At 41.6% G+C, this 25,659-nt stretch overlaps 2 long non-coding RNA genes across 2 annotated transcripts; both read left to right on the top strand.

The window, feature by feature from the left end:
* Nucleotides 1-17,875: 17,875 nt before the first annotated feature.
* On the top strand, nt 17,876-18,682 carry LOC118482792. Its single transcript, XR_004868822.1, has 2 exons — nt 17,876-17,944; nt 18,591-18,682. It is a non-coding gene; the product is annotated as an uncharacterized LOC118482792 (long non-coding RNA).
* Nucleotides 18,683-23,972: 5,290 nt separating this feature from the next.
* On the top strand, nt 23,973-25,355 carry LOC118482791. The gene is made up of 3 exons (XR_004868821.1): nt 23,973-24,079; nt 24,594-24,660; nt 25,294-25,355. It is a non-coding gene; the product is annotated as an uncharacterized LOC118482791 (long non-coding RNA).
* Nucleotides 25,356-25,659: the final 304 nt, after the last annotated feature.

The following is a 25,659-nucleotide window of genomic DNA, read 5'->3' as shown; positions in this document are numbered from 1 at the left end:
GTATCCAACTTTTCAATTCGTTCCGTCAAATCCTGATATTTTAAATCATCACCCAATTTAATGGGATCATCTGATTTCCCACTAACAGTGGTTTTATCAGTGGTAGAGGTAGGGAGTATGCTCCAAACATTAACCACTGATGCCCCTTTTTCTTGGTACTGGGGTCTTCTCCCTTCAACACTTGACAATCTTTTGATGTTGCCAGTAGGATAAATAAATCCACTGGTGGTTGGCAGAGGTGCTATAAAAGGAATTGCCTCTAAGGAAGTCTTATTGATGTAACCACTGTCCAACTGTAAACCAGTGGGTTCAACAGTTGTAGTGGCTGCTTCACTTGGATGACCACCAAGAGTTACTTGTAACTTAAGGGGTGTAACCTCCTCAGGTTGTGTTGGTGGGTTAGCAAGGAATGATACATCAGGCTCAGTCAGTTGTTGAGGCATATTCTCATTAACAAGTGATTGAGAAGGACTGAGTAATGCCTGGTTCAAATCTATTGCATCCAACAAAAGTTGTGTTTTTGGTGGAATTGTGGATGTGAGGTGGGGTGTAGAAAGAGAAATTGCCTCGGGCATTGGGCTGTGGATGATGGAAACGAGTGTTTCCAGAGCATCATAATGTGGTGGCCCTATGTGTACAACCTGTTCTTTTTGTGAAGAAGTAGGAGGAGTTTTGGTTATGGGTTGAGATATTTGTACCAACTGCTGTGAGGAAGTAGCAGCAGTGGTTTCTTGTGACATTTGTGTTGTCACAGGCAGTAGCTCTGGTATCTCATCCTCCAGAGTTGCCGTTTTGATTGGTTTGGGGAGTTTTTGATTTTTTTTTGTTTGGCTTTTTGGGATTTGTAGGTGTGGGTTTCAAAACAGTTGGTCTGCTGCTTTGATCACCTTGAGCAGTGGGCTCAGCAGCAGATACCTGAGGAGCAGTGGTAGCTGCTAAATTCTGCTCAGGCACCTCTGCTTGTGTTTTGCAAGGTGCTAACATTCTTGAAAAAGTTTCAGTTGTTAAGCTGTTTATTTGAGTATACTCACCTTGATTTATTGCAGTTAAATCATTCTTACTGAATTTCTTTTCAAAATAGTAACTTAAAAACCTTGGAAACAGTAAGAATGACTTTGTTTCAACATTATTAACCAAATCTTTAAAGATTTCCCGAGAGTAGTTAAAATTTTCTTCTTGAAGAATTGCATATCCCAGATTTTGAATCTTTAAAGGGATTTCATTGAAAGAAGTGGTTTTGTTTGAAACACATAGTAGGAAGGCATGAAATAAAAATCTGGTTGCAGAAGGAAAATAACCTTTTTGTAAGGTAAGTTTCTTCATCATTGTGGCTTCATACCCTCTTTCAATGAAGTCAGTTTGTAACTCGTTTTTAGTGAAAGAAGTTTTACCTTCCTGATCATCGAGTTGAAAGACCTTTGAAATGGATTGTGGCGTGATTTGGATAGCTTTACCCTTTATAGAAGAGTGTATGGTGGTTGCAATGTCTCCTTGGTTTTCAAGGGTTGCATTCTTCCAGAACTCCCTTTGGGTCTCCAAATAGATTGATGCATTGGCGGGGAACAAAGTTTTGTACTTTGATTTTGCCATGGTGTTAATGATGGAATCGAAAACATTGGTGGTTCCTAGTTTTGTGAGAAGACCCAGGAGATTGTGAGATGATTTATATGGGATTTCAGTGGAGATTGCCTTTTGAGAGGCTGTTTTCGATGATGATTTGGATGTGGGTTTTGCGGATGGCTTCGATTTTGTCATTTTTGAATAGAATGATCGAAGAAATTTGTGAAGGATGAGATGAAAAACTGCTTTGAGAAGAGAATTTTTTAAGAATTCAATTCGATAGTAAAACCCTGTTTTGGTGGTGAGTGGGGGATTTTTATAGGGAAGAAAGTGAATGCTGACGTGGCAGCCGTTACAAAAGGTCTGACCACTATGTACTGCCCACGTGACAACCCCTGGTGAAAGTGAAGGACAGTACTTTGATGAAGATGACAGATGAAGGCAGTGGTAAGGAAGCAGTGGATGATTTTCACTATCAGTGGATAGCATATCAGTGGATAAGACACTGCTTTTGAACAACAGAAATTATCAAAGAAATGAGAGAACAGGGGTTGACTTTCAGCAGTGGACAGACTTTTGAAGTAGAGCAGAATTTTGAACAATCAGTGGTTATGGCAGACTTTTAAGGATTTTAATGAAAATTTCATTGTTAGCTATTTTTAAGGATGGATTTTTTATTTTCTGAAAACATTTTGTTGCTTTTATTCAAAGAAAAACAAGATGTTGCTTGTTATTCCATGTTCAGCATCCCAATCCTAGAGACCAAGCTTTCCAAAGTGGTTGTATCAAGTGCTTTTGTGAGTACATCTGCCAGCTGGTCTTTAGTTGGGACATGATGCAGAGAAATCAAACTTTTTCATAGCAATCCCTCACAAAGTGATGTCTAATGTTGATGTGTTTGGTGGTAGAGTGGGAAACTGGATTTTTGATGATATTTTCTGCTGCCTGGCTGTCCAACATGAGTGGTGTTTTAAGGCAGTGATACCAAAATCCAGTAACTGATTTTGAAGCCACAAGAGTTGGGCTGTACAGCTTGCAGCAGCAATGTATTCAGCCTCAGCAGTGGATGTTGAAACTGCTGCTTGCTTTTTACTTTGCCAAGAAACTAGGCAATCACCTAGAAACTGGCACCCTCCTGAAGTGGACTTCCTTGTGGTGTGACATCCAGCAAAGTCATTGTCTGAAAAACCTGAAAGCTTGATGTTCCCATTAGCAGGATACCAGATACCAAGTGTGGGAGCACCTTTTATGTATCTGAAGATCCTTTTTACAGCAATGAGATTTGATTTTCTGGGAGCTGATTGACTTCTTGCACAGACACATGTTGCAAACATGATGTCTGGTCTAGATGCAGTTAGGTACAATAAAGACCCAATTATGCTTCTATAGAGTGTTTGGTCAATCAGCTCATCCTTTTCATCAGACATGACCAGCTTATTTGTTGCCATGGGTGTGCTGCATGGTTTACAATCATTCATATCAAATTTGGTCAAAAGTTCTTTAGCATATTTGCTTTGATGAATGAAAGTTCCATTTTGCATTTGCTGTACTTGGAGACCAAGAAAGCATTGCAGCTCACCCATTGCACTCATTTCAAACTCAGCTGTCATGAGTTCTCTAAACTCTTCACACATTTTGTTACATGTGCTTCCAAAAATAATGTCATCCACATAAATTTGGACAATCATTAAATCCTTCCCTCTCCATTTAAGAAACAGTGTTTTATCAATGGTACCTCTTTTGAAACCATTTGAGAGTAGGAAGTTGGATAGAGTTTTATACCAGGCCCTTGGTGCTTGTTTCAGGCCATACAAGGCTTTGTTTAGCCTATAGAGATGATCATGATAAAATGGATCCTCAAAACCTGGAGGTTGACATACATACACTCTTCTTGAATTGTACCATAGAGGAAAGCACTTTTGATATCCATTTGAAACACCTTCATGTTGTGGTTGACAGCAAAGGCCAGGAACAGTCTAATGGCTTCCAACCTTGCAATAGGGGCGAATGTTTCATCATAATCAATCCCCTCTTCTTGTCTGTAACTTTGAACCACAAGCCTGGCTTTATTCTTGACAACAATGCCCCTTTCATCAGTTTTGTTCTTGAAGACCCACTTTGTGCCAATGGGACTAACCTCTTCTGGTAGTGGTACAAGCTCCCATACTTGTTGTCTTTTAAACTGTTGGAGCTCCTCTTGCATGGCTTCTACCCAGTTGTTGTCTTTCAGTGCCTCTTGGTACTTGACTGGCTGATGGAGTGATAGAAAGCCAACAAAAAGACAAATGTTTTGGGTTTGGCTTCTTGTGAGCACCCCTTCATTGATGTTGCCAATGATTTGATCAGGTGGGTGAGATCTCAAGAAGATTAAGTCTCCTTGGTATGGTATGATGGCATTTGTTGGTGAAGGCTGCAAATGTGTATCATCTGAGCTAACCACTGCTGGTGACTTTGATGACCCAGCAGTGGCTTCAGAAGGTGGTGGAATAGGAGGTAATGAAGTGGACAACTGCTGACTTTTATCCACTGTTTGAGGACTTTTGTCAGCAGTGTTTAAGGATGTGGAAGCAGTGGTGGATGGCTACTTTGGTCAACAACTGTTGAGGTAGCAGTGGTTGAGCTTTGACAACTGTTTTGAACAGCTGGTGCTTTTCCCTTTGTGGCAGACCTTTGAGGGATGATGATTTCATACCCATAGTCTGGTGTTGTATCCTCTGATGGACCTGCACTGTTAGTCTTGAAAGCAGTATTTTCAAAAGTAAATTTTTCAAGATCAAACAGATCTGCAGGATTTGCTAGGATTTTCATTGATGAAAGTTCATTGAACTTTACATTCAAAGTCTCCTCCACTGCCTTGGTCTATGTATTGAACACTTTGTATGCCTTGGCAGTGGTTGAGTATCCCAGATGATAACCACAATCAATTTTGACTGCAAATTTTGAAATGGAATCTTTTAAGTTCAAAATAAAGCATGGGCAGCCAAACACCTTGAAATATGAGATCAATGGTTTGATTTTATACAGAATTTCATAAGCAGTCTTTTTGTGCTTGGGGTTTATTAAAACTCTGTTCTGGACATAGCAAGCAGTGTTTACTGCCTCTGCCCAGAAAGTTAATGGCAAACCTGAATCTGCAAGCATAGTTCTGGCAGCCTCAATCAAAGTTCGGTTCTTTCTTTCAACAACCCCATTTTGCTCTGGTGTTCTAGGGATGCTGTACTGCCTTACAATCCCTTTCTTCACACAGAAAGCATCCAACTCCTTATTTTTAAATTCTGTGCCATTGTCACTCCTGAAGCTTTTCACTGGAAGGTCAAATTGCTTTTCAATCTGTGTCACAAAGTCTTGCAAAATGCCTGCAGTCTCATCTTTTGAGTGTAAAAAGAAAGTCCATGTAAACCTAGAAAAGTCATCAACAATAACCAAACAATATCTTTTCTTCTTGAGGCTCATGACTTGAACTGGGCCAAACAAATCCATGTGTAGCATTTGCAAACACTGGGTTGTTTTGGACTCTTCAATGGACTTGTAAGAACTTTTATGCTGTTTTCCTTTTAAACAGGAAATGCAATGTTCAGGACATGAAAACAATTTTTGTGGTATGCCTCTCACCAAACCATTTTTTGAAATTTCAGTGATTGTCTTAAGATTTGTGTGCCCCAGCCTTCTGTGCCAAAGTTCTGTCTCTTTGTTAGAGGCAGTTGAGAACAGACAGGCATCAGCTCTGGGACACTCTTTTGACATATCAACAACATAAACATTGCCACTTCTTTGAGCAACAAGTTTAGTTTGACCAGTTTTGATTATTGCTTCAATCTTTTTGACCATTTCTGGTCCAACAATCCTACAACAATCTTTTGTGAAGAATGACCCAAACCCTTTGTCACTCATTTGTGATACACTCAGAAGGTTGAATTTTAGATTGTCTATCAGATTGACATTTTCAAATTTTACATTTCCAGATTGCACTGTACCAGACCCTAGAACTTTCCCTTTACTATTATTCCCAAAGGATATATCACCCCCTCCATGGATTTTAAAGTCTTTGAGGAGGGCTTTACATCCTGTCATGTGCCTGGAGCCTCCACTATCTACATACCAAAGACTATCAAAGCATGCAAAAGCTCCCTGCACATGAAGTAAAAGGATTAGTTCATTAAGGGCTCCAAAGCCAACAGGGCTTTGGATGGGGTTTCAACAGTGTCTGGTATGGATGCAGAGTGATGAACAGTGGTTAGGTCAGGGGTTTAGACAGTTTTAGTACTGTTTCTTGCTAACCACTGTTGGGGGTCTTGACCAATCACCTGCTGATAACCAAAAGGATGCCTATTCACTCTAGGTTTAGAGGGCCTTTTGTAGGCCTCATAAACGTGTGGAATCCTTTGGTAGGACTGTTTTTCCTTGCCTTTTCTGACCTGATTGGCAGCGGGTGCATCAGTAACCTGAACATCTCTTTTGACAGATGTTTGGTTCAGCTGTTTTGTGATAGCTGTTTGAACTGGTACAAACAGTGGTTGTTTCTTGGTGAATTTGACAGATGGTGATGATGATGATGGACTCAAGGATGTTTTAGCAATGTACTCATTCTTTTTCACATCAAAGTTTTTGAGATACACACATGCTTGAGTTTTGTGGTTTGTTTTACCACAAACAATGCAACTTTCAGCTGAAACAATGACACTTATTCTGTTTAAATCATAAGCTTTTAAGTGGAAACAGTCTTTTGTTAGATGATTCCTTTTCTCACAGAATTCACAAACCAAGTTATCAATTTTTTCTTTCTTCTTTCTCTTTTCAGACTCCTTTGCAGCAGAGGTTTTAACCACTGCTGGGATGTCCTTGAGAGGTATGACTTTAGCTTTTGGAGCTTTAACACCATCAGTTGATGTAAAGTCCATTGGCTTGAAATTTTCAAGAATATCACACTCATCAGACCATTTTGGTTTAAACTGATGATCTTCAAGCTCCTCAAAAGTAGAGGATCCCATTGGTCTGTCAAGTGTGATTTTGTTACCAAGTTTGTCAGTGATTTTTACTTCTTGGCCATTCTTGTTTGTGGGGATGAACTCAGTGAGTACATCAGTGGTTGGAACAGATTTTCCAAAAGCAGTGTTTTCATCATCATGTTTTCTATAACCAACCCCAAATTTCACATTGCTCTTTATCTGTTTTTCAAGCATAACCTCATACACTTTGCATGATTCCACCCATCTCTCACATGTGATCTGGGTGGACTCTAAATCCTTTTTGCAAACTTGGTATTTTTCTACCAAAGTTTGGAGTTGGGTTTTGGTTATGCTCTGCTCTTCTTTCATGCTGCTAATCTCTTTCTCTTTTTCAGCCAATTTGTTTTTAAGTTCTTTTAGAGATCTTTCAAATTTGACTTCATCAGCTAAGATTTTATCCCGAAGGTTTTCGTTCACCTCTTTGATGTTAGCAAAAGCAATAATGTGTAACACCCCGAAAATATAAATCTTTATATTAGAAATTTAAGGATTTCATAAACAAGAAATAACCATGTAGAAATTTTAACCTAGTTAAAACCACAAGTCTTGAAATAACTTACACTTGGTTAAAACAATAGTAATTAAAAACTAAGTGATAAGTGAGGGACTAAACTTGCCAAAACATGAAAGTTAAATGCTGAAATAGTAACAAAAATTACCAAACACACCACTTGGTGTGTCTGGTCGATCAAGGGAAGGAGGGGACGAGCAAGGGTTTGTTCCATGTCACACCCCCAAAATCCCACTTGCGGAGTACTACCGCTTGGAGGCGTGACTGACCAGGATCCAGCCACCAATCATACTGAACAAGCATATAAGTAATTATAAAAGTTTAACCAATACGATTGGTGTTCCAAAACAAATAAGTTTAAGTTGCAAGCGGAAGCATAAGTTTAAAGTTATAACATAAGTTCAAAAGTTTCAAGTTTAACATAGCATGTAGCAATCCCTGTCCCACAACGATCCTCCTCCATGCAAGCTCCCACTGAGTACCTATGGTCCTGCAAAGCATGTAGTAACGAGTCAACAACTAGTTGAGTGAGTTCACGGGTGGGCGTTTGTTTTAGTTATTCCGAAAACAGTTTCCTTTAACTGGCATCCTGCCGTGGGGGTTACCCCATAGTTTAAAAACGTGACATGTTCGTTCCCAGTTACTCCGGCACTCCGGCCGTGGGGGCTACCCCATGTAGTTATCAGGCATTTCGGCCGTGGGGGCTACCCCATGCGTACACTAGACTCGTTTCCATATCGACTGCTGACTGTAGTCATGTTTATGTGCCCTGAAAACATCAATGTCTATCATCATTGACGTGCCCCAGATCCATTAGTTCACGCCCGTCCTCTGCGGCACGGTGTGAGGCTTGTCAGACCTAAATAGCGCTATCTAACTAATGACCCGCTCGCCATTGGCCCGGCGATTAGTCGATACAAAAAGGAGGGACTTCGTGATAGAGTTTTAGTCTAGTACGTTTATCCGTCCATCCGGACGAGGAATCACATTCCTGAACCGCTGACGTCCTACCCAAGGAGGACGAGGAATCCACGTTCCTTAACCCAGTTCCCAACCCAGGGAATCCCATGCTTTGTAGAGGGTGTGAACTCACCTTGGTTTGCTCGGCAGTTAATCACAGAAAGTCAATCAAGTCGCAAGTAGTCAATAACATCCTAACACGGATATCACGTATAATCAGATTCAAACCAAGCAGTGTACGTACAAGTAGCAGTTACGGCATACAGTTTAAGTCATGGCAGTTTATCCACAGTGCACAGTATCACATTTGACCCACAAGTTCTATCTAAGCCCAATATACGTATTAACAGTTAACACAGAAGCCCATCAGTCTGGCCCATTAACTAAGGCCCAAAAGTGTGGTCTCGAGTCGCAACCGGACTCGCAAGCATGGTCTCGAGTCATGCTGTTTGTGCTGGTCTCAGGTGGTTGCGAGTCGCAACCGGTGTCGCAACCATGGTCTCGGTTCATCATGCTAAGGTCTCGAGTCGCAACGGGACTCGTAACCTGTGGTCTCGGCTTGTCCTGTTATGGTTGCGAGTCGCAACCGCGTGATCACGCTGTGGTTGCGAGTCGCAACTGGGCGATTGCGAGTCGGTATGCTGTCATTTTCACGTTCAGGTGCTGATGCAGATATAGTCAGATTAATGGTACATTATAATCAGGCCCAAATCAGGAAACTACCAATAGAATTTCACTAACATGTTTTCCTAATCAGGTTAGTGGTCAAAGTGGATCAAAATCACAAGGGTTTTCATATCTTAACTAGTATTCAAAGTGTTCTTCACATATTCAAACACATATTCATCAAGATTATAACATTTTTAACACTTATTCAACCAAACTATGAACAACCATTAAACTTTTGAGCATAACAACACAAGCTTGTCTCTATTATAAACCGATTTCATGACATATGTAAACCGATTTCATGAATCATCAAATCTAGTAGTTTAAACTCTATTTAACACAAGATATCACAACTCTACATGCCATATATCCGAAATGAAGATATGTTATCCGATTATTAACATTGTACATACAATATCATCATTTGTTAACAAGTAGCAAAACATTTCTCATGTATAAACAATCAACAAAACATCAACATAACATGAACACACTAACATTCAACAAAACATCAAGAACACTAACCGGTTATGGGTTTCGAGGGTGTGTGAAAAGCTTCCAACCGGGTGTGTGTGTGAGCCGATCCAAGTCCAAATCCGAGAATGATGAAGTGTTTGTGTGCTAGAGTTCTAGTGAGAGAGAAGGTAGAAGTGTGTGTGTGTTTTTGTTCAACAAAATGGCAAAGTTAACTAAGGTTGGTTTATATAGGCTAGTTCAAGTGATGCACCCTTCATGGGTTTCGAGTGGGGGTTACGGCCCAAATGGCCCAACCGGCCAAAGGTTCTCGGCCCAAGTTCACTCGAGACCTCATGGTCTCGAGTCGGGTTCCTTATTCTCGGTCGGGTTCTTTGTTCTCGGGTTGGGTTCTCGGTTCACTTATAATACATATAAATATAAACAATGCACACATAACAAGCACATATCATGTAAAAAGGTTCACGTTATCATTTAGTTTAATCATTCAACTAATCACATAACGTACAAGCATATCGCATCAAGACACAACGAAGGTTCTAGGTTTCGGGTTGTCACATCATCCCCAAGTTGAAAGAAATTTCGTCCCGAAATTTGATGGCACTCACTGAGGAAGCTAGTCAAGTTGTAAGGTTTTCCCGGTTTTCCTGGGGTGTCACATCCACCCCCCGTTGATCTGGAATTTCGTCCCGAAATTCCGTAGCTTCAGCCTCAGTAGCGTTTGTACTGTTCTCAAACAGTTGGGGATACTTTTGTTTCATCCGATCTTCGCGCTCCCAGGTAAACTCTGGGCCGCGACGTGAGTTCCAACGAACTCGAACAAGAGGTATTCTAGTGCTCTTGAGGACCTTAACATCCCGGTCCGTGATCTCGACAGGTTCTTCGACGAATTTCAACTGTTCGTCGATCGTGAGTTCCTTTAGAGGAACTACGTGCGTCTCATCTGACAGACACTTCTTCAGATTTGACACATGAAAAACGTTGTGAACTGCCCCGAGTTCTGCTGGTAATTTCAGTCGGTAGGCCACCTTGCCTATTTTCTCAAGAATTTCGAAAGGTCCAACGTACCGTGGGTTGAGTTTGCCGCGTTTACCAAAACGAACCACACCCTTCCAGGGTGAAACTTTGAGTAATACCCGCTCCCCAACCTGGAGCTCAAGTGGTTTCCTGCCCTTATCGGCGTAGGCCTTCTGACGGTCACGAGCGGCCGCCATGCGTTGTCGTATTTGAGCAATCCGCTCAGTAGTGTCTACCACATGTTCTGGACCAGTGATTTGACTATCCCCCACCTCTGCCCAACAGAGGGGTGACCGGCATTTACGTCCGTACAATGCCTCAAACGGAGCAGCTTTAATGCTGGTGTGGTAGCTGTTATTATACGAAAATTCCACGAGTGGCAGATGTCTTTCCCAACTGTTGCCAAAGTCGATTACGCACGCACGAAGCATGTCTTCTAATGTCTGGATAGTGCGTTCGGACTGCCCGTCCGTCTGTGGGTGATACGCTGTGCTCATATCAAGACGTGAGCCAAAAGACTTGTGCATTGCCTGCCACAGTTCCGAAGTAAAACGTGCATCTCGATCAGAGATAATAGAGGTGGGCACCCCGTGCCTCGAAACAACTTCCTTGAGGTATATTTCCGCTAGAGTGGAGAACTTATCCGTCTCCTTGATTGCCAAGAAGTGTGCGGATTTCGTGAGTCGATCCACGATCACCCAGATAGTATCGTTTCCGCACTGTGATCTAGGTAGGCCAGTAACAAAATCCATGGAAATTTGCTCCCATTTCCATTGTGGTATCTCTGGTTGCTGAAGTAGGCCTGAAGGTTTCTGATATTCCGTCTTGACTCGCGCACAAGTCAAACACTTGCTGACATAAGTTGCTATGTGGGCCTTCATGCTAGGCCACCAATACGTAGTTTTAATATCGTGGTACATCTTGTCCGAACCAGGGTGTACCGAGTAGCGGGATTTGTGTGCTTCATCCATCACAAGTTCTCGTAAATCACCATAGAGTGGGACCCAAATGCGTCCTGTTACATAATAAGCACCGTCTTCCTTCTGTTCTAAACGTTGTCTTGACCCGCGTAGAGCTTCGGCTCTAACGTTTTCTGGTTTCAGTGCTTCTATCTGAGCAGCTCGTATTTGCGAAGGTAGACTAGAATGGATCGTGAGTTGTAAAGCTCTTACGCGCTTAGGCGTAGTGTCCTTTCGACTGAGGGCGTCTGCCACTACATTGGCCTTGCCCGGGTGATATCTGATAGAGCACTCGTAGTCGTTCAGCAGCTCGACCCATCGTCGTTGCCGCATATTCAGTTCCTTCTGCTTGAATATGTGCTCTAGACTCCTGTGGTCAGTGTAGATGGCGCACTTGGTTCCGTAAAGGTAATGCCGCCATAACTTAAGTGCGAAAACAACAGCTCCCAGCTCTAAATCATGTGTCGTGTAGTTCTTCTCGTGAACTTTGAGTTGTCGTGAGGCGTAGGCTATGACTTTATCTCGTTGCATCAATACACAACCAAGACCCTGAATTGATGCATCACAGTAAACCACAAAATCGTCTGTGCCTTCTGGCAGTGAAAGGATAGGTGCACTACAAAGTCTATCCTTTAGATGTTGAAAAGCTAACTCTTGTGCATTTCCCCAATGATAAACAACGCCTTTCTGTGTTAACAACGTGAGAGGCTGCGCGATCTTAGAAAAATCCTTAATGAATCTCCTGTAGTAACCTGCCAATCCCAAAAATTGGCGAATCTCCTTTGGTGTGCGGGGCGCAGGCCAGTTCTTAATAGATTCCACTTTGGATGGATCAACGTGAATCCCATCCTTGTTCACCACATGCCCTAGGAAATGGACCTCTCGAAGCCAGAAGTCGCATTTCGAGAACTTCGCGTAAAGCTGTTCCTTCCGAAGGAGTTCCAAAATAAGTCGTAGATGCTGTTCGTGCTCTTCTTTGCTCTTAGAATAGATCAGGATGTCGTCGATAAAGACTATAACAAACTTGTCCAGGTACGGCTTGCAGACTCGGTTCATCAAATCCATAAAAACTGCCGGTGCGTTCGTCAGCCCAAACGGCATGACCAAAAACTCATAGTGCCCATATCGAGTCCTAAAGGCCGTCTTAGAGACATCTTCTTCTCGAACTCTCAACTGGTGATATCCCGATCTCAGATCGATCTTTGAGTAGTAGCTCGACCCCTGCAACTGGTCGAACAAGTCGTCAATACGCGGTAGAGGATAACGATTCTTCACAGTCACCTTGTTGAGTTCGCGATAGTCGATACACATTCTGAAGGTACCATCCTTCTTTTTCACAAAAAGCACTGGAGCTCCCCAAGGCGATGAGCTAGGACGAATAAAACCTTTACCCAGGAGTTCTTGTAGTTGCGTGGAGAGTTCTTCCAACTCTGATGGAGCTAAACGATAAGGTGCACGGGCTACAGGCGCGGCTCCAGGAGCTAAATCAATCTGAAACTCGACTTGGCGATGGGGCGGAAGACCAGGTAATTCCTCAGGGAATACCTCAGGATAGTCGCGTACAACGGGAAAATCTTCTAACTTCTTCTCTTTCTCTGTGGTGTCAGTAACTAGAGCCAAAATCGCAGTGTGGCCCTTTCGTAAGCATTTCTGGGCCTTAAGAAGAGAGATGATGTTCTCAACAGCACTTCTCTTGTCGCCACGAATCATGAGAGGTTCACTACCTAAACCAGGAATACGAACGATCTTCTCGTTGCAAAGAATCTCTGCTCGGTGTTGGGACAACCAATCCATCCCAATGACAACGTCGAAACTACCCAAGGCAATAGGAATAAGGTCGATAGAGAAGGTCTGATTAGCGAGAATAAGCTGGCAACCCTTGACTACGTGTGAGGCTTCCAAACTCTTACCATTAGCTAGCTCTACAGTGTGCTTGTCGCTCAGGGGTGTAGGAATACGCTTAAGCATCTTACTAACTTCTAGTGACACATAGCTAGTATCGGCACCCGAATCAAATAAGACTGTAACATAAAAGTCGTCGAGAAGGAACTTACCCGTCACCACGTTGGGATCATTCCTTGCTTCACCTTGACCAATCACGAACACACGTCCCCTAGCACCATTGTTGTTGTTGTTGTTCCCATTGTTACCATTCCCCTGGTTGTTGTTGTTGTTCTGGTTCAGTTGGGGACAATCTTTCTTGAAGTGGCCTTCAGCTCCACACTGAAAGCACCCTTTGTTGTTACCCTGCTGCTGTCGCTGGTTCTGCTGAGGTTGCTGACGATTTTGATTGGCGGGGTATGCGCTCCTGCAATCCTTTGCAACATGACCAGGCTTGTTGCACCGATGACAGTTGCCCCTGGTGCATGGCCCACTGTGGTGTAAGTTGCAACGATTGCACTTGGGGTGATTTCCTTTGTACCCACCATGACTTTGACCACCGGACGATTGCTGACTGGGGCTCTTGTGATCGTCCGTCTTTCTCTGCTGAGACTGAGTTTGCACCGAAGTTGAACCCCTGCTTGAAGTTCCATCCCATTTCCGTTTATCCCCACTAGAAGCACCAGAAGTAGTTGCAGCACCTATACGCTTCGGTAACTTGTTCTGCTCCACCGCTTGATCAGTAAGACGGTGAGCCAACTGTACAACCTGCTGGATAGTAGTCAAGTTCGCTGAAGTCACATGACTTTGGATCTCTGGCACCAAGCCCTTGAGATAAAGTTCAATTCGCTTATACGGAGGATCCACCATAGTAGGACACAACAAGGCAAGCTCATGCGATCTCTTAGTGTATGCCTCAATTTCTGACCCCGACATCTTGAGATTGTAGAACTCATCTTCCAGTTTGTGAATGTCGTCACGACTGCAGTATTCCTCCCTGATCATTTCCTTGAAGGTTTCCCATGGGGTGGCGTTGGCAGCAACCAACCCTAACATTTGCACTTGAGCATTCCACCACGTGAGAGCCAAACCCTCGAGAGTACCAGTAGCATACTTTACCCTGCGCGCTTCAGGGCATTCACACATTTCGAACACAGACTCCAGTTTCTCAAACCAGTGTAGGAGACCTACTGCTCCTTCAGTTCCGCTAAAAGTAGTGGGTCGACAGTCCATAAAGGTCTTAAAAGTGCACACCGGTGCCTGAGCATATTGACCTAAGGTAGGTGAAAGAAAAGACAGAGTTTAACACAAAGGTTGGTTCACGAGAGTAGGATCCAAATGATCCTAGAACAATTTCGGACTGCAGGATATACCTCCTGCGTGTGCAGCTGCGAGCGCTGCGGCAACTCGCTCGTTGATCAAAGCCGTCAACTGGGCTTGTGTCATGTTAACGCGTCCAGACATGGTTCTTCATAATAAGAGTAACACGTGTGAGAGAGGTTCGCGAAAGTACGATAGTAGGACAGAGTAAGCACGCACGTGTTCAAACAACAGTAGTTATACTAATCAAGCATACCATGAGCAATGTACTACGCAACTAACAAGTAGGCAATATACATACATCATATTACCTAGAACGTCGAGCCTTGCATGAGGAGCGAAGTGTCGTTGTGGACCGTTGAGCACTAAACCGGTTATAGTCTGGTTTTAACAAAAACGTTTCTCCTTTATTAAAACCAAGTTCACTATAACCAATGGCTCTGATACCAATCTGTCACACCCCCAAAATCCCACCTGCGGAGTACTACCGCTTGGAGGCGTGACTGACCAGGATCCAGCCACCAATCATACTGAACAAGCATATAAGTAATTATAAAAGTTTAACCAATACGATTGGTGTTCCAAAACAAATAAGTTTAAGTTGCAAGCGGAAGCATAAGTTTAAAGTTATAACATAAGTTCAAAAGTTTCAAGTTTAACATAGCATGTAGCAATCCCTGTCCCACAACGATCCTCCTCCATGCAAGCTCCCACTGAGTACCTATGGTCCTGCAAAGCATGTAGTAACGAGTCAACAACTAGTTGAGTGAGTTCACGGGTGGGCGTTTGTTTTAGTTATTCCGAAAACAGTTTCCTTTAACTGGCATCCTGCCGTGGGGGTTACCCCATAGTTTAAAAACGTGACATGTTCGTTCCCAGTTACTCCGGCACTCCGGCCGTGGGGGCTACCCCATGTAGTTATCAGGCATTTCGGCCGTGGGGGCTACCCCATGCGTACACTAGACTCGTTTCCATATCGACTGCTGACTGTAGTCATGTTTATGTGCCCTGAAAACATCAATGTCTATCATCATTGACGTGCCCCAGATCCATTAGTTCACGCCCGTCCTCTGCGGCACGGTGTGAGGCTTGTCAGACCTAAATAGCGCTATCTAACTAATGACCCGCTCGCCATTGGCCCGGCGATTAGTCGATACAAAAAGGAGGGACTTCGTGATAGAGTTTTAGTCTAGTACGTTTATCCGTCCATCCGGACGAGGAATCACATTCCTGAACCGCTGACGTCCTACCCAAGGAGGACGAGGAATCCACGTTCCTTAACCCAGTTCCCAACCCAGGGAATCCCATGCTTTGTAGAGGGTGTGAACTCACCTTGGTTTGCTCGGCAGTTAATCACAGAAAGTCAATCAAGTCGCAAGTAGTCAATAACATCCTAACACGGATATCACGTATAATCAGATTCAAACCAAGCAGTGTACGTACAAGTAGCAGTTACGGCATACAGTTTAAGTCATGGCAGTTTATCCACAGTGCACAGTATCACATTTGACCCACAAGTTCTATCTAAGCCCAATATACGTATTAACAGTTAACACAGAAGCCCATCAGTCTGGCCCATTAACTAAGGCCCAAAAGTGTGGTCTCGAGTCGCAACCGGACTCGCAAGCATGGTCTCGAGTCATGCTGTTTGTGCTGGTCTCAGGTGGTTGCGAGTCGCAACCGGTGTCGCAACCATGGTCTCGGTTCATCATGCTAAGGTCTCGAGTCGCAACGGGACTCGTAACCTGTGGTCTCGGCTTGTCCTGTTATGGTTGCGAGTCGCAACCGCGTGATCACGCTGTGGTTGCGAGTCGCAACTGGGCGATTGCGAGTCGGTATGCTGTCATTTTCACGTTCAGGTGCTGATGCAGATATAGTCAGATTAATGGTACATTATAATCAGGCCCAAATCAGGAAACTACCAATAGAATTTCACTAACATGTTTTCCTAATCAGGTTAGTGGTCAAAGTGGATCAAAATCACAAGGGTTTTCATATCTTAACTAGTATTCAAAGTGTTCTTCACATATTCAAACACATATTCATCAAGATTATAACATTTTTAACACTTATTCAACCAAACTATGAACAACCATTAAACTTTTGAGCATAACAACACAAGCTTGTCTCTATTATAAACCGATTTCATGACATATGTAAACCGATTTCATGAATCATCAAATCTAGTAGTTTAAACTCTATTTAACACAAGATATCACAACTCTACATGCCATATATCCGAAATGAAGATATGTTATCCGATTATTAACATTGTACATACAATATCATCATTTGTTAACAAGTAGCAAAACATTTCTCATGTATAAACAATCAACAAAACATCAACATAACATGAACACACTAACATTCAACAAAACATCAAGAACACTAACCGGTTATGGGTTTCGAGGGTGTGTGAAAAGCTTCCAACCGGGTGTGTGTGTGAGCCGATCCAAGTCCAAATCCGAGAATGATGAAGTGTTTGTGTGCTAGAGTTCTAGTGAGAGAGAAGGTAGAAGTGTGTGTGTGTTTTTGTTCAACAAAATGGCAAAGTTAACTAAGGTTGGTTTATATAGGCTAGTTCAAGTGATGCACCCTTCATGGGTTTCGAGTGGGGGTTACGGCCCAAATGGCCCAACCGGCCAAAGGTTCTCGGCCCAAGTTCACTCGAGACCTCATGGTCTCGAGTCGGGTTCCTTATTCTCGGTCGGGTTCTTTGTTCTCGGGTTGGGTTCTCGGTTCACTTATAATACATATAAATATAAACAATGCACACATAACAAGCACATATCATGTAAAAAGGTTCACGTTATCATTTAGTTTAATCATTCAACTAATCACATAACGTACAAGCATATCGCATCAAGACACAACGAAGGTTCTAGGTTTCGGGTTCACATTCCAAACCCTAAAACCTTCATAAAACTCAAAATTGAAGCTATAAATCTGCTCCAAATCAAGTTCTAAACACGAATTAGTGATCCCCTCGTCATAGGGATCAAAAGGTATGTATAATTTTGATATTTTGATTCACTATGAATTCTAGGTCAATGGTGAAGAATTGAAATTGAACCTAGATATGTTATGCATGAATGAATCTTGAAATAATATGTTGCTTAGGGTTAAACCCTAGATGATTAATTGTGAAAATCATTGCATGATACTTGAAGAAATTACAATCACCATTGTAGGTGATTTATGATATTGTAAAGACTAGACAAACACTAGGATTATGAATTCCTAATCTAGTGAAAAGCTGAATTGTATGAGGAAATTCAGTAATTTGAATGTTTAAGTATGTACAATTTGCTTAATTAAAGTGAAATTAGATGTTAAATGGCAAGTCATGAACTTAGTAATGATTGTAGAAAAATCTGACCCGTTAGGTGTTCGTTGAAATGCCTAAGTGAGGTTTTAAATGTTAGAATAGGATGAAAACACAGATTTTGATCATATCTCACAAATGATGTGAATACGGTCATGAAAAGAATTCTAAACAAGTTAAAAACTGAATTTTTAGGCAAAGAGTCCGGATCATCAAGCGGACAAGCCGGCGAGAATACACGGGGAAAAGGCGTGCTCTAAAGGTATGAAATTTATCGTTTCATTACATTGTGCTTATTGTTGGTTTTATGTCGTTATTCAAAAACATGACAATCAAGAGCTATCAATATGTCATGAATTTGATTATAGTCTTAAACAAGTGAAAAACATGGAAATTGAATCCCAGCAAGGTGCTTAATTCAGCACCCAAACGGGTCAAAATAAGTCTTGTAGTAACATGAAGCTAGATATCATTACTTAAACATGTAGATTCTTGCATAAGCGACCCCTCATGGGGAAAGCGAAATATGATAGCGGGTAATAATCAGAATATGAGTATCCTAAATTTGGTTAGGTGATGATCATGTTCGAGATTAAATTTACTGCAAACCGGGAATAGAAGGTCAATAACCAAAACAAGAAAACAAGTACAGAGACTACCGTAAGTTACGGTGATACCGTAACTTACGGTAGCAATCAAAAGGCTACGGTGGGAACCTCCTGCTTTACGGCAGGCCATGAACTTCTAGGGGCCACCGTAACTTACGGTGGCTACCGTAAGTTACGGTAGCACCCAGTTTCAAATAATGAATTTCATTATTCTTGATTTCTTTAATTGGTTTTAACACACCGTTTTGATTATATTATTATTCAAGGACCATAATACTAACATTGGTCTAAAACGCTCAGTTTTCAGGTTTTCTTGTAGAAGGATGATGATCAAGCATATGTATCCGAACCGAACACTCTAACAAACGCTTCCGCACTTGATCCTTTGTTTTTAAAAACTATGTAAACAATTGTAGTTATCATCTTGATTATAATTTCGTAAGTTCATTACATGAATGTTGTGTCTAGTTATGGTTTTAACTTGAAAGCTTTTGTAAACTCTAGAACTTAGGCATGAAAGGCAAGGTTCTACGTTATTAACTCTAGTATTATAAAATGGGTGTTACAAGTTGGTAATCAGAGCTCAAGGTTGTCAATAAGTGTTCGGTTCAAGCTTGATCAAGTATCCGGTAAGAATCAATTGTGTAAGTAAATTTTGATAAAATAGAAATAAATCACGAAAAAATATGCATGGAAAAGAGTGTGTAAAAACACTCAAACACAAGAAAAGCATGAAACAAGAACGATAGAATCAAGAGTGTGTAAACACACTCAAACACAAGAAAAGCATGAAACAAGAACGATAGAATCAAGAGTGTGTAAACACACTCAAACACAAGAAAGGCATGAAACAAGAATGATTGAGTAAAGTCATGAGCTTGATTAAATCAAAACAAGTAAAACACGTGTTACAAATGGAATGTTTAACAATATATGTAAACATTTCAGTATTAAAGATGGCGGACGGAGGTGATGATGATGCGGTGCCAAGAGTCACCGAACAAATGAGGATAGTGATTGCCGAAGAGGTTGGAAAGGCAATCGAAAACAGTTTGTCGAACTTCATTGATAAAATTCAAAACACGGTTTTATCAGTAGTAGAAGAGAGAATCAAGAAGCTAGAGGATAATTCGAATCTAGCAAAGGAAAAATCTGGAGGACGAAAGCCTTGTTCATACAAGGAATTCATGGCTTGTAAACCACCCATATATAATGTGGAGGTTGATCCAATTGTGTGCCAACGATGGATAGGCGATATCGAAGGAGTATTCGAGAGAACTCATTGCGATGAAAATGACTACGTAGCTTATGGTACGGGTCAATTAAGAGGTCAAGCAAAAGACTGGTGGGATAACAAAAAGAAGGAGATTGGAAGTGAAGCGGCTAAGACCATGACATGGGAGGAGTTTAAGACGCCGTTTCTTAAACACCATAGTCCCAAAGCGGTCATAAACAAGATCAAGGAAGAGTTCATGCAACTCAGACATAAAGGTGAATCCATAGACAAGATCACGGGGATGTTTATGGACAAGATGAAGTTCTGTGATGATTTGATAACGAATGAAGAGCAAAAGGTCTATTACTACCATAACATGCTAAGCGCAGAGTATAGAGAGTTCATAACCCCTTCAAAGTACGAGACCCTTACCGAGATTGTCAATGCTGCTCGGGAAAGGGAGATCGAACTGAAAAAGAGTATAGAACGGGGTGAACGAAGGGCACAAGATGTGAATCCAAGCCCTACCAAGAAAGCAAGAACGAATGAAACAGCGAAGAAATCAGACGCGAAAGGTAGTACACCAAGTTGCAAAATTTGTGGCAAGAATCATAAGGGTGAATGTCGCTTCAAAGATAAGCCTTGTCCCATATGTCGAAAAACGGGACACATGGCTATATCATGCCCGGAGAAAGTGACTGTTTGTTACAACTGTTATCGAATGGGTCACAAAAGATTGGAATGCCCGGAACTGGTTGGAAAGAAAGAAGGGCAAGACTCGAAAGGTGAAGCCTCGAAAGCAAAAGCAAGATCTTTCCAATTGACCGCTGCTGAAGCAAAGGTCGAACCTGACGTGGTCTCAGGTATATTCACTGTAAACTCAATTCCCGCACGTGTGTTATTTGATACTGGTGCAAATAAATCCTTTGTTTCGTATGGGTTTATTCGGCACCCTTCATTTTTTCTAACAAAATTACCTATGCCTTTAGAAGTAGAGATAGGTAATAACAAAAGCTTTATTGTTTGCGATGTATGTGAAAACTGTACAATGAACATTGATGACGAGGAATACGCAATAGACTTGATTCCGATGTCGATGGGAGAATTCCAAGTGATAGTGGGAATGGATTGGCTATCCCGTTACCACGCGAAAGTGGTTTGTTTCCGAAAGGAAATAAAACTAACGTCTCCTAGCGGAAAACAAGTTACGATATATGGTGAAAAAGGAGGTAACCCGGTGATATGCACAATGCTAGAAGCCTATAAACTCATGAAACATGGATGCAAGGCTTATATGGTATACGCAAGAGAAACGGAAAAAGAACCCCTCAAAATTGGGGATGTACCGGTGGTGCGGGATTATGAAGATGTGTTCCCAGAAGAACTACCGGGGATACCACCAGAACGGGAGGTAGAGTTCGGAATCGAGTTGATTCCGGGCGCGAAACCCGTGGCCAGGGCGCCATACCGACTTGCGCCGTCGGAGTTACAAGAATTGATGTCTCAAATTCAGGAATTTCTTGACAAGGGGTTTATCCGACCGAGTGTGTCTCCGTGGGGCGCACCAGTCTTATTCGTGAAAAAGAAGAATGGCAGTATCGATTACCGAGAGTTAAACAAACTCACAGTGAAGAATCGATACCCACTCCCAAGAATTGATGATTTGTTTGACCAACTACAAGGAGCAAGTTGGTTCTCCAAAATTGATCTCCGATCTGGTTATCACCAATTGAAAGTCAAGAAGGAAGACGTACCGAAGACGGCCTTTCGTACACGGTACGGGCATTATGAGTTCCTTGTAATGCCCTTCGGATTGACAAATGCACCCGCGGCTTTCATGGACCTCATGAACCGGGTTTGCAAACCCATGCTATATAAATCAGTAATTGTATGCATCGATGACATATTAGTATACTCGAAGAATGAAGCTGAGCACGTGTGTCATCTGCAAGAAATATTGGAGACACTCAGACGAGAAAAGTTATATGCAAAATTCTCTAAGTGCGATTTCTGGCTAAGAGAGGTGCAATTTCTTGGACATATCATTAGTACTGATGGAGTACTAGTGGATCCGTCCAAGGTAGAAGCGGTGTCAAAATGGAACCCTCCAAGAAACCCCTCGGAAATCCAAAGCTTTTTAGGGCTTGTGGGATATTATCGGAGATTCATACAGGATTTCTCCAAAATTGCCTTGCCATTGACCAAATTGACTCGCAAGGAGGAAAAGTTTGTATGGGGCGTTAAGCAAGAAGAAGCCTTCCAAACGCTCAAAGAAAGGTTGACCCACGCTCCGGTGTTAACATTACCGGAAGGGACTGACGACATGGTAGTTTACTCGGATGCTTCCCATTTGGGGCTCAGGTGTGTTTTGATGCAACGAGGTAAGGTCATCGCCTATGCCTCGAGGCAATTGAAGGTTCATGAAAAGAAATACCCAGTTCACGACTTGGAATTGGCGGCGGTGGTGTTTGCCTTAAAGATATGGAGGCATTACTTGTACAGGGTAAAATTTACAATCTTTACCGACCATAAAAGCTTGAAATATTTCTTCGATCAGAAGGAATTAAACATGAGACAAAGGCGGTGGTTGGAGACGGTCAAAGATTTCGATTGTGAAATACATTACCACCCTGGGAAGGCCAATGTAGTGGCTGATGCGCTGAGTCGCAAAGCAGATTATACCCCGATACGGGTACGATCAATGCAACTCATAGTGACTTCGAGCTTACTAGAACGAGTTCGAGAAGCACAGAATGAAGCTGTGAAGGCGGAAAATTGGAAAAAGGAAAGAATTATCGGCCAAGTTAAAGATCTAGAGATGGGCAGTCACGGCCTGAAGACTCGTTTCAATAGAATCTGGGTCCCTAACACGTGTGGGGTTAAAAAGCTTCTACTTGATGAAGCACACAAATCCCGTTATTCCATTCATCCGGGAGCAACCAAGATGTATAATGACTTGAAACAAAACTATTGGTGGCCCGGAATGAAACGAGACACCGCTAGATACATGGAAAAGTGTTTGACATGTCTACAAGTCAAGGCGGAACACCAAAAGTCATACGGTAAACTCCAACCATTGGAAATCCCCGTTTGGAAATGGGAACAAATCACCATGGATTTGTTGACCAAATTACCCAAAACTAACCGCGGGTTTGATGCTATATGGGTAATTGTAGATAGATTGACGAAAAGCGCTCACTTCTTACCAATTCGTGAGACCTATACATCTGAGAAGATGTCGGAAGTGTACACCAATGAAATCATAGCACGACATGGGGTACCGATATCCATTGTGTCAGACAGAGATACTCGGTTTACTTCGAAATTTTGGCGTGAATTCCAAGAACAAATGGGAACTAAATTGTTCCTTAGCACTGCTTACCATCTACAAACGGATGGGCAGAGTGAAAGAACAATACAAACGTTGGGAGACATGCTACGGGCTTGCATTATTGACTTCGGAGGTAGTTGGGATGTCCATCTACCCCTGGTCGAATTTGCATATAACAATAGCTATCACGCGAGTATTAAGATGGCCCCGTATGAACTGTTATATAGAAAATGTCGAACCCCGGTATGTTGGGGAGAAGTGGGTCCACGAGGGCTAGCTCCTACCGATATAATCCGAACTACGAATGAGAAAATCGACATAGTTCGGGCACACTTGAAAGCGGCTCAAGACCGATAAAAGGCATATGCGGATAAAAGGAATAGGCCAATTGAATTTCAGGTTGGCGACATGGTTATGCTAAAAGTTTCCCCGTGGAAGGGTATTATTAGATTCAGAAAAAGGGGAAAACTAAGCCCAAGATTTATTGGGCCGTTTAAAATCACTGAACGGGTTGGTAAAGTAGCATATTGTCTTGAATTACCCGAAGAGTTGAGTGGGATTCATAACACATTCCACGTGTCGCATCTCCGAAAATGTTTGGCCGACGAAACCGCTCATATCCACTACGATGATATCGAGGTGGATAACAGCCTCAACTATGCAGTAAAACCGATTGCGATTTTAGATCGTAAAGAGAAAAGTTTGAGGAACAAGGTGATAAATCAAGTCAAGGTCAAATGGGAGCACAGAAAAGGGTCAGACACTACATGGGAATCTGAAGAAGAAATGCAACGGCTATACCCTACTTTATTTGGTACGTAATTCGGTTTCGGGGACGAAACCCTTTTAAGGGGGGTGGACTTGTAACACCCCGAAAATATAAATCTTTATATTAGAAATTTAAGGATTTCATAAACAAGAAATAACCATGTAGAAATTTTAACCTAGTTAAAACCACAAGTCTTGAAATAACTTACACTTAGTTAAAACAATAGTAATTAAAAACTAAGTGATAAGTGAGGGACTAAACTTGCCAAAACATGAAAATTAAATGCTGAAATAGTAACAAAAATTACCAAACACACCATTTGGTGTGTCTGGTCGATCAAGGGAAGGAGGGGACGAGCAAGCTTTTGTTCCAAACCCTAAAACCTTCATAAAACTCAAAATTGAAGCTATAAATCTGCTCCAAATCAAGTTCTAAACACGAATTAGTGATCACCTCGTCATAGGGATCAAAAGGTATGTATAGTTTTGATATTTTGATTGACTATGAAATCTAGGTCAATGGTGAATAATTGAAATTGAACCTAGATATGTTATGCATTAATGAATCTTGAAATAATATGTTGCTTAGGGTTAAACCCTAGATGATTAATTGTGAAAATCATTGCATGATACTTGAAGAAATTACAATCACCATTGTAGGTGATTTATGATATTGTAAAGATTAGACAAACACTAGGATTATGAATTCCTAATCTAGTGAAAAGCTGAATTGTATGAGGAATTCAGTAATTTGAATGTTTAAGTATGTACAATTTGCTTAATTAAAGTGAAATTAGATGTTAAATGGCAAGTCATGAACTTAGTAATGATTGTAGAAAAATCTGACCCGTTAGGTGTTCGTTGAAATGCCTAAGTGAGGTTTTAAATGTTAGAATAGGATGAAAACTCAGATTTTGATCATATCTCACAAATGATGTGAATACGGTCATGAAAAGAATTCTAAACAAGTTAAAAACTGAATTTTTAGGCAAAGAGTCCGGATCATCAAGCGGACAAGCCGGCGAGAATACACGGGGAAAAGGCGTGCTCTAAAGGTATGAAATTTATCGTTTCATTACATTGTGCTTATTGTTGGTTTTATGTCGTTATTCAAAAACATGACAATAATGTCATGAATTTGATTATAGTCTTAAACAAGTGAAAAACATGGAAATTGAATCCCAGCAAGGTGCTTAATTCAGCACCCAAACGGGTCAAAATAAGTCTTGTAGTAACATGAAGCTAGATATCATTACTTAAACATGTAGATTCTTGCATAAGCGACCCCTCATGGGGAAAGCGAAATATGATAGCGGGTAATAATCAGAATATGAGTATTCTAAATTTGGTTAGGTGATGATCATGTTCGAGATTAAATTTACTGCAAACCGGGAATAGAAGGTCAATAACCAAAACAAGAAAACAAGTACAGAGACTACCGTAAGTTACGGTGATACCGTAACTTACGGTAGCAATCAAAAGGCTACGGTGGGAACCTCCTGCTTTACGGCAGGCCATGAACTTCCAGGGGCCACCGTAACTTACGGTGGCTACCGTAAGTTACGGTAGCACCCAGTTTCAAATAATGAATTTCATTATTCTTGATTTCTTTAATTGGTTTTAACACACCGTTTTGATTATATTATTATTCAAGGACCATAACACTAACATTGTTCTAAAACGCTCAGTTTTCAGGTTTTCTTGTAGAAGGATGATGATCAAGCATATGTATCCGAACCGAACACTCTAATAAACGCTTCCGCACTTGATCCTTTGTTTTTAGAAACTATGTAAACAATTGTAGTTATCATCTTGATTATAATTTCGTAAGTTCATTACATGAATGTTGTGTCTAGTTATGGTTTTAACTTGAAAGCTTTTGTAAACTCTAGAACTTAGGCATGAAAGGCAAGGTTCTACGTTATTAAATCTAGTATTATAAAATGGGTGTTACATAATGCAATTGTCAGAACACAGTTTTTCAAGAACTTGAGGTGATACCTTGGCAGTAGCCATCATTGCACAATCACATTGAGGATTTTCTTCATCTTCAG

This window comes from Helianthus annuus, chromosome 10 (assembly GCF_002127325.2).
Source record: "Helianthus annuus cultivar XRQ/B chromosome 10, HanXRQr2.0-SUNRISE, whole genome shotgun sequence".
NCBI classification, from domain to species: domain Eukaryota; kingdom Viridiplantae; phylum Streptophyta; class Magnoliopsida; order Asterales; family Asteraceae; genus Helianthus; species Helianthus annuus.
Note: the sequence above shows the minus strand (reverse complement) of the source record. Positions and strands in the feature narration are given on the sequence as shown.